Here is a 14,648-nt window from a genome sequence, read left to right as displayed (position 1 = left end):
CTGCTTCATGCCCCACCTCATCTTTGGTTGGTGCTGAGAAAAGTCAGGGTCTTAGCCACATATGACTGTCCCACTTGATGCAGGCTGCCCACCTCACAGTCTTCATGGTGGGGTACGAGGCTTTGAGTTCCCATAGGTTGTAAGTGAACAACATTTGAACCACCATGTCAGGCTGTTGTAATTATGCACCATCCAGTTGGAACTGATCCTGAGCTAAATCTCCAGCAAGTTTTCAGAGACAGTTGATGGCACAGGTTGGGATTTCCCATAGCTGGTAGACTAGAACTGCATACCATTGGGTTGCCAGCGCAAGTCCTAACCAACCTAGGAGTCATGAACTAAGGACCTGTTACTGGTAGCATAGTGTGTAACTAAGCAAAAGATAGACAGCTCTAATTCACTTTCCATCCAGCAGGAGAAAGATAGGCAATCTTCTCCCATATTGTTGTTGTTAGGTGCCATCAAGTAGTAGACGACTACCCTATGAATGAAAGTCCTTAGCACTCCAGGTTCATAGGGTTTCCAGAGGCAAGCTATTTATAGAAGTGGATGCCACTCCTGCTTTCAAGCTTGTTTTAATTGGGCAGCTCCACCCAACACTGTCCACCATGGGTAATGGAAGGAAGGTCCCTGTGAAGTCGGGACCAATCTGACTGATGGCAGTGGGTTTGGTGACTAAACATTTATAGTTTATGTGACTGGGGAGAGAAACCCAGGCAGTAAGCATTAGATCCTAACTTCTCTCAGTGCAGCTTTGTTGTTGTTGATGGGTTAAAGAGAAAATTATTTTATTAAAGACACCAATTTATGTTCTTGATATGTTAGCAATCACAAGTTAAAACACAGTCTGACTCACTTGCTAGGAAATTAAAACAGGTTTTCATGTCTTCTCCAATTACCCACTGAGTCGTAAAGAACCTTCTTCCCCTTAGTTTACACAGGGAATAGAGAAATTACCACTGAAGCATCAGCTCTACAAAAATGTCAGTACACAACAAATTCATACCTAAAACTTAGCATAACTGCAGATAATGTTACTATTTAATTTTGTGTGACTGTTCAGAAAGATGAAATGGGCAATGAAGCAAAAAAAAAAAAATAGAGGATGACACTTTAAAACTTCAGAAGCAACATCAGTTGGTGGGTCAAGGAAGAAGGCTGGAAAACAATTCTAATCCAGGTCATGCCACTCTTGACTCTGACCTCAGTAATGGCACGCACACTGCCCTTGTTCCATCCATCTATAAATAAGACCTCGCATTAAAAATGAGCAGCCTAGGGAGAATAAGCTCAATATGACATAGAGAGTTCCGATTTCAAATGGCTCTTTTATTTTTCTCCAAAATGAGAAGGATAAAGGCAGGTAACAACACACTCTCTTTAGCAAAGCTTGGGTAAGACTATTTCTTTAACGTAATGGAATCATGGGACGCAATTCTACACCCATCATATATGTATGAGCCCAAGTACACTTTCCATACTGAGTCAAATCAGGCTTCCATAAGAAACAGCCCCTTCTGTGAGGATCCTTCCCATGCAAGCTGCATAAATATACCTAGATGAATTAAAATTCTAAAAGAAGAATGTATTGCAGGAACTAGGGATAAGGAGTTGAAACACAGGCAGGAAGAAGAACTTAGCCTCAAAACAAACAAGATGCAATGACATGTCCTTACTCTCGCCAAATGTCAGGGATGCAGGTTTGAGGCCCCTGCTACCTATCTGGAGTCTCTGCATCTTCCCCACTCCAAACCAGCATAACCCGCTTTTCCCCTGGAGATGGCCCTTTACAGTTCATGATATGTCTCTGACATATGTTTTTGTTCTAATGCCAGACCACATCAGAGTTTGACCTGAGATGAGTTCTGTTGAGGTAGAGCTGCTACTTCTCACCACTCCTGCACAAGCTCTGAGTGGTTTGAGATGCGTGTGAGTAGATTAATGGCTGTTCGGAAAGATTCAGTTAGCCTGATGGAAAGACTCCTGGAGATAATTGGGGCATGGGAGTCAGGCTGGATGAACAAGGGGCATGAAGGTTCCCAAGTTAAGTAACAGTTTTGTCAATGTGGATTTCAAACAGAAATATCACGCAGAGATATAGAAAAAAAACAACCCTGTTTTACTCATCTCAGGAAAATGTGGATATATCTGTTTATGGAAAATCTTGCCAAATAATGTGATTCATATTTGAATCTGGATGTGGATGCTTATTATTTATATAATCCAGTGCAAGTTATTTAACTTGTAGGTCTCAGAGTACATGTATGTGAAGAGGGATATGTTTTCACTTTATAAAAAATGATTTATTAAAAGCATATTGCTGATGGTATGAATGATATGTTGTTGTTGTTGTTGTTATGTGCCGTCGAGTCACCTGCAACTCATAGCACCCCTATGTACAACAGCCCTAAACTCTGCTCTGTCCTGTACCAATCTCACTGTCTCTGAAACCCCCACTCTGATTACCCCAGCCACTGAATCAATCCACCTCATAGAGAGTTGCCCCCTCCTGCACTGTCCCTCCACCCTCCCAAGCATGATGTCTCTCTCCAAGGACTGGTCCCTCCTTGCAATATGTCCAAAGAAGGTCAGACAAAGCCTTAGAACCCTTGCCTCCAAGGAGTAGCCTGGTTTAACCCTCTCCAGGATTAACCTGTTTGATAGCACAGGCAAAATCTACACTGAAGACCTCTCCATATGGGTTATTTATTATCATCTCAGACAATGACCAGGGGCTTACTATCCTCTCTCTCCATAGTGTCCTTTACATTCCTTTATGTAAATGAGAAATTTCTACATGTTACTTCAACTCATGGTAACCCTCCATTGGTTTTCCAAGCCTGTACTCTTTTCAAGCGATGACTGCCTATCTTTCTCGTACTGTGCCCATTTAAACCACTTATTGGATCTGAACTCTCAACCTTTCAATTAGCAATCCAACACTGAATGCACTATTCCATCAAGTCTCTTTTACTTGATATTCTCAATGGTTCATTTTCTTTGAGTTAGAGTTGACTCACAGCTGATTCTCCAGTAGCTTTTTGGAAGGCTGTAAATCACTCAGATGAAGAGGCTGTAAATCACTCACATGGAGATTTCCCATCTTTCTCCCACAGAGTCCCTGGTAGATTAAAATTACCACAGAGATTCTGCCTATGGACTTTGCCAAGAGGGCTCCCAAAGTCTGATGAAGTCCCACCAAGATCTATTATACTTGGGTCAATTCTCTTACTATTGGGTCTATCCAGTTAACACTGGATCACCTCAATTACTAATTTCACTCTAAAGTTACCCATTGTTGTTGTTATGTGCCGTCGAGTCACCTGCGACTCATAGCAAACCCTATGTACAACAGCCCTAAACTGCCCTGTCCTGTGCCAATCGCACTGTCTCTGATACACCCATCCTGATTACCCCAGTAACTGAATCAATCCACCTTCTAGAGTGCCCTCCCCTCCTGCGCTGTCTCTCCACCCTCCCAAGCATGATGTCCCTCTCCAAGGACTGGTCCCTCCTTACAACACATCCAAAGTATGTTAGACGGAGCCTCAAAATCCCTGCATCTAAGGAGCCGCCTGGTTTAACCCTCTCCAGGATGAATATGTTTGTTTTCCTAGCAGTCCTTGGTACCCTCAATACTCTTCTCCAGCACCACAGCTCAAAGGCATCAATTCTCCTTCTATCCTCCTTGGTCAATTGTCCAAATCTCTGATGCATAACAAGTGATTGCAAAGACCATGGCCTGTATCAGACACACCTTAGTCTCCAGAGAGACACCATTGCTCTTCAGTATTTTGGAGAGGTCCCTAACAGCAGACTTTCTCATCGCAATACGTCTTTTAATTTCCTGGATACCCATATGCCAAGTTACCCATACCCCAGGCAAATCTCTCTTGAAATAGTTTTTTTTTTCTCATACAGACAAAAAAGAGTAGTGATGTGGTAATGTTTATGTTGGCCTTAAAGAGAAAATATGGTAAGAACAATTGAAGTATACGGTAAGTGGTTATCTTTGCTATGCTTCCTACAAATCATCTGAGAAAATATCCTTCCCATTATTTGTTTCTATGCATGTGTATCTACACATATGCTCCTAAGTATACATGTTAAATTGTTACTGATGCTCTCAATAGTGCCCTTCAGTTAAATCCAACTCAGGGCAATGTCCTATGAGTGGGGCACAACTGTATTCTGTAGTGTTTGCAAGACTGTGACTTTTAGGAAGCACATCTCCAGTCTTGCTTCCAAAGTTCTCAGAAGGTTCAAGCCAGTGTTGTTGCTCCATGCCTTCGAGTCAAAACTGACTTACAGCTCAGTGAGTCTTCAGAGGTTGTAAATCTCCCAGGAGGCAAATGCCCATCTTTCCCCTGTGAAGCAGCTGGTAGATTGAAATTGCCTCCCTTTCAGTTGGCAGGGCAATTTCTTACCCACTAGACCACCAGAGCTCCTCTGGTTGATAGAGCATTTAATACTTTCTGTCATCCATGGATTCTATGCATATACAAACTGATATATAAATGTATATATGTATGTGCAAATATGTAGGTTTAAACAAATAGTTGCCATTGAGTCAATTTTTCACTAACTGCAACCCTATTGGACAGTCCCACACGATTTGTTTAAGGCTGCAATCTAAGCAGCAGTACGGTGCCACATCTTTAGCCTACAGAGTGACCAGTCAGTTCAAAGTTCCAACTTTCTGGTTAACAGCAAAGCATGTAAACAGTATGCAGCCAGGGCTCCGTCTACACATGCGAATGTACATATGCAACGTATTGTTGTTGAGTGTCGTTCAGTTGGAACTGGCTCACTGTTTACCCTCCAGTAGGTTTTCAGTAAATGTCAGAAGATGAAGTTGCCCATCTTTCTCCCATGGAGCAGCTGGTGAATCTGAACTGCATACCTCTGTATTGGCAGTATAATTCCTTACCAGGGAGCTCTGGTGGCATGGTGGTTAAGAACTGTGCTATCATCACAAAGGTATGTGTTTCGAATCCATCAGCTGCTCTGCAGGAGAAATAGGAGTAATCTCCTTCCATGCTATTTACTGCCTCTGAAAACCTGCTGAAGGTCCAGCTATGGGGAAGTTCTAACTCAACTGTACAAAATAATTCCAAGGTGACAAATCTTTACAGAAGCAGACTGCCACATCCTTCTCCCAGAGAGGAGTGAGTAAGTTTGAAACAATCACCTCTGGGTTAGCAGCCAAATTCTTTAATCATTGTAGTAGGACTCTTTATATACATGCATATTCTACATGTCCTCATCAGGTGACCCATGCTCTCTCTCTATGTCATGTGTGCACACACACATACACCATCATTGGTACTGACAGCCAGTTTAACATTTACCCACTTCTCTTTGTAAAGAGGATAAACTAGACTGTATGCACAATCTGGTTAACAAGAGTGTTTTGTTCAGCCTACAGAGTTAAACCACATGGAGTCTTAAACTTATGTGTGTTACATATTCATTTAAATATGAGATTGTCACATGAACATTCATAGACTGAAATGTTCTGGGCTGTCTGGTTGATCTGTAACCAGAGCCCACATCCCACATGGTAAACTGCCCACCTTAACTGAGCTCAAATACTCTTTTTTTTTTCTCCCCACTGCAGGCTCTGCCACTCACTCTTACATTCCTGACCAGACTAAGTGTCACTTCCTATTTGTCATATCACATTTGGCTTACTTTCTCATTTATTTGCCTTTGGTCCTTTTGGATATTGCCGTTTATGAACAATGGACTATGCATTCCAGAGTCTATTTCAGATTTTTTATCCCAGAAGGAAAGATGCCTATGAGGTTGCATTCCTTTTTATACTGCCTAAGAATGTTATATTCAAATGGAGATACTTTCTAAATGCGTGACATTAATAATGACAGTGATAGAAGCACTAAGTGATTTGTTCTCATCTATAGCTGAAGCATCTAAAGTACCAACTTGGTTGCAAAGGCCTGTACTGACAACCCTTGATTATTCATGGTCTGCTTCTCCAGTTTATGAATCATTCAGGTAGCTCTGTTTCTCCTCATTATGCCCACTGACTGATTATCTCTGAGTATTTCTTCCAGTGCAAGAACATGTGCAGAAGGTGGAGGAACTAAAAAAATCTCATGATTATACCATCAGTTAGAGTTTGATGAGGGGGGGGGGAATGGAAATAACAGTTAAAAAAATTGAGGAAAAAATGAGAGAGCAAAGATTTTAGAATTTAACCTTGCTCGAACAATGGACTCAAGTACAGCAGCGATGCTGAAGAGGGCACAGGAATGGGGGAAGGTTCAGATCTGTTGTTCCTGGGGTCCCTACGAGTTGTAGTCATCTCGGCAACACCTGATAACCACAGCATAACTCTCTCATTCAGTTTTTCAACTAAGCCAAAACTGGGAAAATGCATTGTAATATACATAGCCAGTGGCCCATCTACAGTACTTGGACTGATCAGTGAGCTCAGAAAGACATCCAAGCTTTTCACCTTTCTTGTTCTGTAACATCTCTTTATTGTGATAGCAATTAAATAAACGATTTTTTTCCAAATCTAAAATGAAATTATATATTGGAGTATTTGGCAAGATAGCCACTAAGAATAAATTTTAATTTGTTTTCATGAACTTAACTTTGTAGTTGGCCTCTGTTCCTGGAATAATAGACAGGTCTAGTGTCCAGATATGATACTTCATGGCAGGACAGAGTGCCAAGGAATAGGGCAGTCATAAGCAAAGATTTGAACTTGACACAGAGCTATGTGCTTTGCATGATTCTCTGGATATACTCTCTGGATTAAACACCAGAAATCCATTACAATGGTGGTAATCAGTTCACCCTATATTGGCTGCCTTTCTTTTCCCAAAGAATTAATGTGTTTGGCTGCTTATCATAGGTTGGAGGTTAAAGTTCACCCAGAACCTGAAGAATTTTAGGAAAGGAAAATTTCCTTACTCCACAGACCCAGACAGGACTTCTAGTAAAGTGAGTTTCCCACCTTCACAGACTGAACACTTTAAGCCTACAACTAATCAATGATGTCACAGAGATAAAGAACTATCAATAACCTATCCAGACACAAGAGAAATGTCCCAACAAAACCAAGAAAAATTTCACATAATGTCAAGAAATGAGCAGGCAGCTTCAAGTATTGTGGGAAAAAGAAAAACAAATTATGCCTTCTCAAAACAATAACAACAACAACAACAAAACTGAAGGGGAAAAAAAACACACCAGAGCATACTACAGACCCAATGAATACCCCAGAGAGAGAAGAAATATACTGGCACAGAAGACATAGGAACAAGTTCTGTAGAAGGTACAAATGATGGACGAAATAAAGGAAGCCAGAAATAATATTAATATTTCAGAGTCAGGGAACCAGAAGAAATATGTTGAAAAAGGTTCAAACAACCAAAGAAAGAATGTAAGCCATAAAGAGAACAAATACTCCAGAGACAAGGAGACAGAAGAAATATATAGTCACAGAAGAACTTGAGCAACTATGGAAGAAGAGACAAAAGATTGAAGAATTGAAATTATAGATAAAGAAGTACAAGAATTTAAAAAATCATCACAAAACCTAAAGAAACCATAACTGCCACCCAGGCAGATATACGCACACACATGTTTATTGTGGCTTTGTTCACAATAGCCAAGAGTTGGAAACAACCTAAGTGCCCATCAACAAATGAATGGATAGAAAAGCTCTAGTATAGTCACACAATGGAATACTATACTGCGTTGAAAAACAAGGAACTTATTCAATATTATTCAAAATGGGTGACGGTGACCCTAGAGGACATTATGCTGAGTGAAATATCTCAGTCACAAATGGACAAATACTGCATAGTGCCACTGTTGTAGAATGGGACTGACATCAGGGTCAGGGTGAGACTGATTAAAATTGGATACATTATGTATATTGCATTGAAACAGATATAAAATTTTTAAAAATCATCACAAGACAGGGTACAGCCAACACAATACTGGAAATGCATGAAAATGTAATCCAGACTATTAATACCAAATGGCCAAAGTCTTCAACACACTGGAGGGATAAAAAAGCAAAACAGAAGAGATGAAACAGATAATCAGTGAGCAAAAAGACAAGAATCTCAATGGGAACATACTAGAAGAGAAATAAGAGATGAGATGAAATAAAAATGAAGAAAGCACTAGAAGCATGTGATATAATAACAAAAGGAACAGAAATGGTGAGAATTACAGAACATGAGGGGTATAGAGAAAGCATGGGGTGAGGAAATCATGGAAGAAGAACTAGGAAAAAAACATTCTGGGTACCATAAAGAATGGAGAAACTCACATTCAAATGAAGCTCAGTGAACAAATTAGAACTCAAAAGAAAAACATGAAGACATGTCATAGTCAAATTATCCAAAATAAAAGGTGAGGATAGAATACTAAAAGCACCATGAGAAAAATAGTTACCTACAAAAGAGAAACTATTAGATTAAGTTGTGATTTCTCAGCAGAAACCATGTATGCATGAAAACAATGGGATTATGTATACAGAAGGTTAAAAGAAAACAAGTGGTAGCAGAGGTTCCTATACCCAGCAAAGCCATTCATCAAATATGAAAAAGAAATCAGACCTTTCACAGAAAACAAAAACTTAAGGAATTTATGAAAAAAAGATCAAATCTACAAGACAGTCTAAGGGAAATCCTTTAAACAGAGACACTAAAGGAAAGTGGATGGACCATCACAACCAGAAACAATAGAAAAGAAAAACAGCAAAATGGTAGTGATAAATCTTGTACTGTCAATAATCACACTTAATGTGAACGAACTAAATGCACAAATTTGATGGGTGTGGGGTGGAGTGGGGTACATGTATGTGGGGGTAGGTGAAGGAAATGGGAAGGATATTTTGTGAAAACCAATGCATTCAATCTTTGTAAATAAATCAGTACAAAATTTTTTAAAAAAGAGTAGCAGGATGGATTAAAAAACCCAAAGTTTATCAATATGTTGCCTAGAAGAGACACATCTAAAAAGTGAGTAAAAGAAAAACTATGAATCAAAGGCCAGAAACAAATACACCAAGCAAATAGCATCCACAAAAAAAAAGTAGGATGGCAATACTAACCTCTGTTAAAATGGACTTCAGGATGAAAAACAACATAAAAGATAAGGAAGGGCACTATATAGTGATTAAAGACACAATAGTCCAAAAAGATATAACCTTGGTTAACATCTATGCATCAAATAATAGACTGGAGAAATTACATAAAACAATGGTTAACAGGCTTGAAGAAAGAAATATACAGCATCACAATACTAGTAAGAGACTTTAACACATCACTCTCACCAAAGGATAGGTCAACACAAAAGATATTTAACAAAGATAGAGAAGATCTAAACTATACAATCAGCCAACTTAAGCTTGTGGATGTATTCAGGGTGCTTCACTCAAGTAAAACTCAATTTGTTTTCTCTTCAAATGCACACAGTATATTCTTCGGAATTGATTGTCTATTAGGACACAAACAACAAATTTAAAAAAAACTGAAATGATACAAATTATCTTCTCAGACCACAATGCTATAAAATTAGAAATTAATGACAAGGGGGTAAAACTTACAAAATCACCCATGTGGAACCTAAATCACACCCTGTTATAACATAACACCTCATCAAATAGAAAAAGAACAACAATCCAATCCCACAGACTCTAGAAGAAAGGAAATGATAAGGACAAGAACTGAAATCAATGAGATAGGAAACGGAAAAGCAATTGAAACCATCAACAACAGAAACTAGTTTTTCAAAAGTGTCAGTAATATTGACAAACCACTTGCAAACAACAAAAGAAAAGAAAGACATAAAAAACTTGAATAAGAAATGACAGAGATGACATTACAACACAACTAGGATAAATTAAGTCGACATTATTGTAATATTCTAAAAAGCTATATTCTTCTTATACCCTGAATTACATGGGTAGATGTGGAACATTCGAACAGACCTATCACAATAAAAGAAATTAAGCAGGTCATAAAAATACTCCTACACACAAAAAGCCCTGGCCCATATGGCTTAACGGCGAAATTCAACCGAACATTCAGAGAAGATCAATCACTAATTCTGCTAAATTATTTCAAAATATAGAAAAAGAAGGTATATCCCCAGTGTCATTCTATGAAGCAAGCATAACCTGAATAACAGTATCAGGCAAATATATTACCAAAAAGAAAACTACAGATCAATATATTTTATGAATATCGATGTAAATATTCTTAATAAAACCTTGGCCAATAGAATCCAACAGTATATTTAAAAAAATCATCATGATCAAGAGGGATTCATAACAGTACACAAGAATGGTTCAACATAAGAAAAGTAATAAACATAGTTCACCATATTAACAAAATAAATAATGAATACCACATTATACTATCAATTGCTGCAAAAATACGTTGACAAAATCCAACATTATTTCCTGATTAAAACACTCAGCAAAATAAGAATAGAAGGGAATATCCTCAACATAGTGAAAGTATATACACAAAACCAAGAGCCAATGTCATTCTTTATGGAGAAAGACTAAAGGCATTCTCCTTGTGAAGAAAGACTAGACAAAGACACCCACTTTTACCACTTCCAATGAGTAGGGACAACAAAAGAATTGATGTCTTTGAGCTGAGGTGCTGGAGAAGAGTATTCAATACACCATGTTGTTGTTATGAGCCGTTGAGTCGCTTGCGACTCATAGTGACCCTATGTACAACAGCCCTAAACTCTGCTCTGTCCTGTGCCAATCGCAACATCTCTGATACACCCATCCCAATTGCCCCAGTCACTGAATCAATCCATCTCATAGAGGGCCTTCCCTTCCTGTGCTGTCCCTCCACCCTACCAAGTATGATGTCCCTCTCCAAGGACCTGTCCCTCCTTACAACATATCCAAAGTATGTTAGGCAGAGGCTCAGAATGCTTGCCTCCAAGGAGCTGCCCGGTTTGACCCTTTCCAGGATGAATCTGTTTGTTTTCCTATCAGTCCATGGTACCCTCAATACTCTTCTCCAGCACCACAGCTCAAAGGCATCAATTCTCCTTCTATTCTCCTTAGTCATTGTCCAGCTCTCTGATGCATAACAAGTGATAGCAAAGACCTTGGCATGTATCAGATGCACCTTAGTCTCCAGAGAGACACCACTACTCTTCAGTACTTTGGATAGACTGCTAAAATAACAAACAGGTTCATTTTGTATATGGTGAAACCAATCTGCTCCTTTGGAGGCAAAGATTGAGGCTTTGTCTGAAATACTTTGGACATTTTGCAAGGAAGGACCAGTACTTGGAGAGGGACATTATGCTTTGGAGGGTGGAGAGACAGTGCAAGAGAGGAAGATCCTCAGTGAGATGGACTGACTCAGTGACTGGGTAATGGAGGTACGTGTGACGGAGACAATAAGGTTGGCTCAGGATAGAGCAAGGTTCAGAGCTGTTGTACATAGGGTTGCTATGAGTTGCAGGTAACTTGAGGGCACATAACAAAAGCATTGAATATTCCACTGGAAGTATTTGCTTTGCCAAAATGGCAAGAGAAAAAAATAAGAGGCACTCAGATTATCAAAGACATGACGAAACTGTTGCTTTAGGCAAATGGTATGGTACAATACACAGAAAACCCCAAGGACTAAACCAAAAAACTGTCAGACCTAGTAGACCAATTTAATACAGTGACAGGGTTTAAGACCAATATATAAAAATAAGTGAGCGTCCTCTACAGTAACAAAGGAGCCATAGATTATGAAACTAAAAAATAAAAAAATACCATTGACAATTGTTGATTGCCGTCGAGTTGAGCACAACTCATAGCAACCCTATGAACAAAAGGCCTGAAGCCTATCTATAACTATTGTCATTTATCAAAGTTAATAAAGTTCCCAGAGGCATGTTGTTTTAGGAATTGGATACCACTCTTGCTTCTAATAGCCAACCATAAATTGAGATACTTGGGATTAAATCTAACTACAGACACTAAAGACCATTGTAAAGAAAACTATAAAATAAAACTACAAGAAACATTAAGAGACCTTAACATCATTCGTTGGAATCAGTTGTATGGCAACTGGCTAAAAATAATAACAGAATTTAGGTTTTAGGTTCTATTCAAAGCAATGCTGTTGTTGTTGGAACCAACCCATAGCTGATTCTCTAGTGGGTTTTTAGAGGCAACAATCTTACTCTGAGGTCTTCCCATCATTCTCCTACAGAACAGCTCATTTATTTGAATTGTGTGCATTCAGGATTGCAGTACAGATTCTTACCACTAGGCTCCCAAACCACCCAAAGCATTAGTTAGACAGAAATGAACAAAACAGGCAAAAATGCTTACCCTCATGAAGATTACACTTTAGTGCAGTGGGGAAGGTGGAATGTGATACAGAGACAATAAAATCAATAAAACACATATTGTGTTAGATAGTATAAAGCTGTCTATAGTGTAGGAGAAAATGGGACATGAAGGCATGAGGACATGAGCATCTCTCTGAAAGGGCTAGAGAAAGTAAGAACAGCATAGCCCCAGAGCTGAAAGCATATAAAGAGTCCCTATTCCAACCCCATGGTACCTCTAGAGTCACAGAAGCAGCAAGGAGGCCCATTTCTTTGTTGTTGACTCATAGTTATGGTAGCAACAATAGGTTTTATTAGGGGTAAAATTGGAGAGAGGGGAAGACAAAAAATATCACCTAATGCAAATCCAAGTTTTAGGCCAACAGTCCCAAGACAATTGTCAATTAGTTCAGGCTCTGGTTTTAGTTTGGCAGACAAACAAAAATCATCCAGCATGGTTTGCCTCAGAGCAATGATAAGTTAGTTTCTTCTTCCAACATCTCGCAAGAACAGCCAAACCCTTCACTGTGGCCAGCACAAATTAAAGAAGCCTCAGGCCACATCTTGCCACTGCTTGTCCACAGCAATGTCCCTCCACCACCAGGGTCCCACTCTCACCAGGGTCTTGCCACCACAATCCTTGCTCGCCTCCAATCTTGCTTGTCCCAAGTCTTTCTGCTCAGTGTGGGAAGCATTCTTTTACTTATCCTAGTTACACAACTGTTGGTGAACAGTTATGGTATCTGAAGATAAGAGGTGGCTAACTAATGGCAAAAAAAATCCCAACATTTAGGCTAATACCACAAAAGTTTAAGATGACAAAGAAGGTGGGAAAATGCCAGGTGTATCTGGCATGGGTTTTAATTTTACATAGAATGGGCAGGGAGGTTTCACTAGGAAGCATTTGAACAAAGACATGAAATTGCTAAGAGAGTCTTGAAGTGGAGAAGGTAAAGCAATTCCAAGGAGCAGGCACTACTGTTGCAAAGGACCTGATATAGAAATATGCTTGATATGCTTAAATAACATCAGGAGATGGGTGTGACTGGAGAAGAGTGGAAGAGAAAGTAACTGATAAAAGGAAAGGCCAGAGAGCTAATGGTGGCAGGTATGATGGAGAGATTGTAAACATCCCCATAGACAAGAGCAAGAATTTTTATACTGAGTAAAATGGCAACCTTATCTGTAGTAGATCAATCTTATCTATAGTAGATCAATCTCTTTCTAGCTTTGTGATTAAGATCCCCTTTCTCAAGGAGCTCATGGCCTAATAAGGAAGAAAACTCCAAATCTTTTTGAAAGTGATGTAAAGTGCTACAGCGAAGTGAATAGAGATGATCTGTTGTAGCTCAGATGATGGATGACAGTTTACAAACTTTTAAGACCCCATGTACTAAGTAACAAACTAGGAGATAGAACAGAAGCACTAAAACACATTATTAGACCAGTGGAATGGGGTGAAACCATGATTTCCAAACTTCTGAACCGAGAAACCAAATCCCAAGAGGTATTTTAATATAATAAACAACTATAAATGCTACTAATTTTTTTCTGTCATTGTTGTAAATGTATCACACAACTTTTTCAGTCCCATTTTTTAAAAAAAAATTTATTCTGGTTTATATACAAAGTTCATATACATTGCTTTTCACACCGGATAGTTTCCCTTTCTTTCACCCATCCCTCCCTCTACCTATCAAATTCTGTGATCCTATGATTAAGCCCCTCCTCCTTGGATCCTCATACTCATTCTACAATAATGGTCTTATACAGTATTTGTCTTTATGAGGCTGAGCTAGTTCATTTAGCATAATGCTTTCCAATCACTCCCATGTTAGAGAGTAATTTACAAAATCATTGCTCCAGTGTGCTGCATAATATTCTATTGTGTGAATGTACCATAATTTCTCAATCCATTCTATTGTGGTTGAGCATTTGGGCTGTTTCCATGTTCTTGTTATGATGAATAACATTGCTATGAACATTGGTGTACAAATGTCTGTGCCTGAGTTCTTATTTCGTCAGGGTATATTCCAAGCAGTGGAACAGCTGGGTCAGAAGGAATTTCTATGTTTAGCTTTTTGAGAAAATTCCAAACCGCCTTCTAGAGTGGTTGTACCATTTTATAATTCCATCAACAGTTCATATATATATAAATGTATATATGTATATGTATATATATACCCGTACATGTTTTTGTTGTCGTTATGTGCCATTGAGTTGCTTGCAACTCATAGTAACCTTATGTACAACATCCCTAAACTCTACTCTGTCCTGTGCCAATCTCACTG

Source organism: Elephantulus edwardii, unplaced genomic scaffold (genome assembly GCF_000299155.1).
Source record: "Elephantulus edwardii isolate Elephantulus edwardi_28Jun2011 unplaced genomic scaffold, EleEdw1.0 scaffold00143, whole genome shotgun sequence".
NCBI lineage: Eukaryota > Metazoa > Chordata > Mammalia > Macroscelidea > Macroscelididae > Elephantulus > Elephantulus edwardii.
This window is presented reverse-complemented; position numbering follows the sequence as displayed.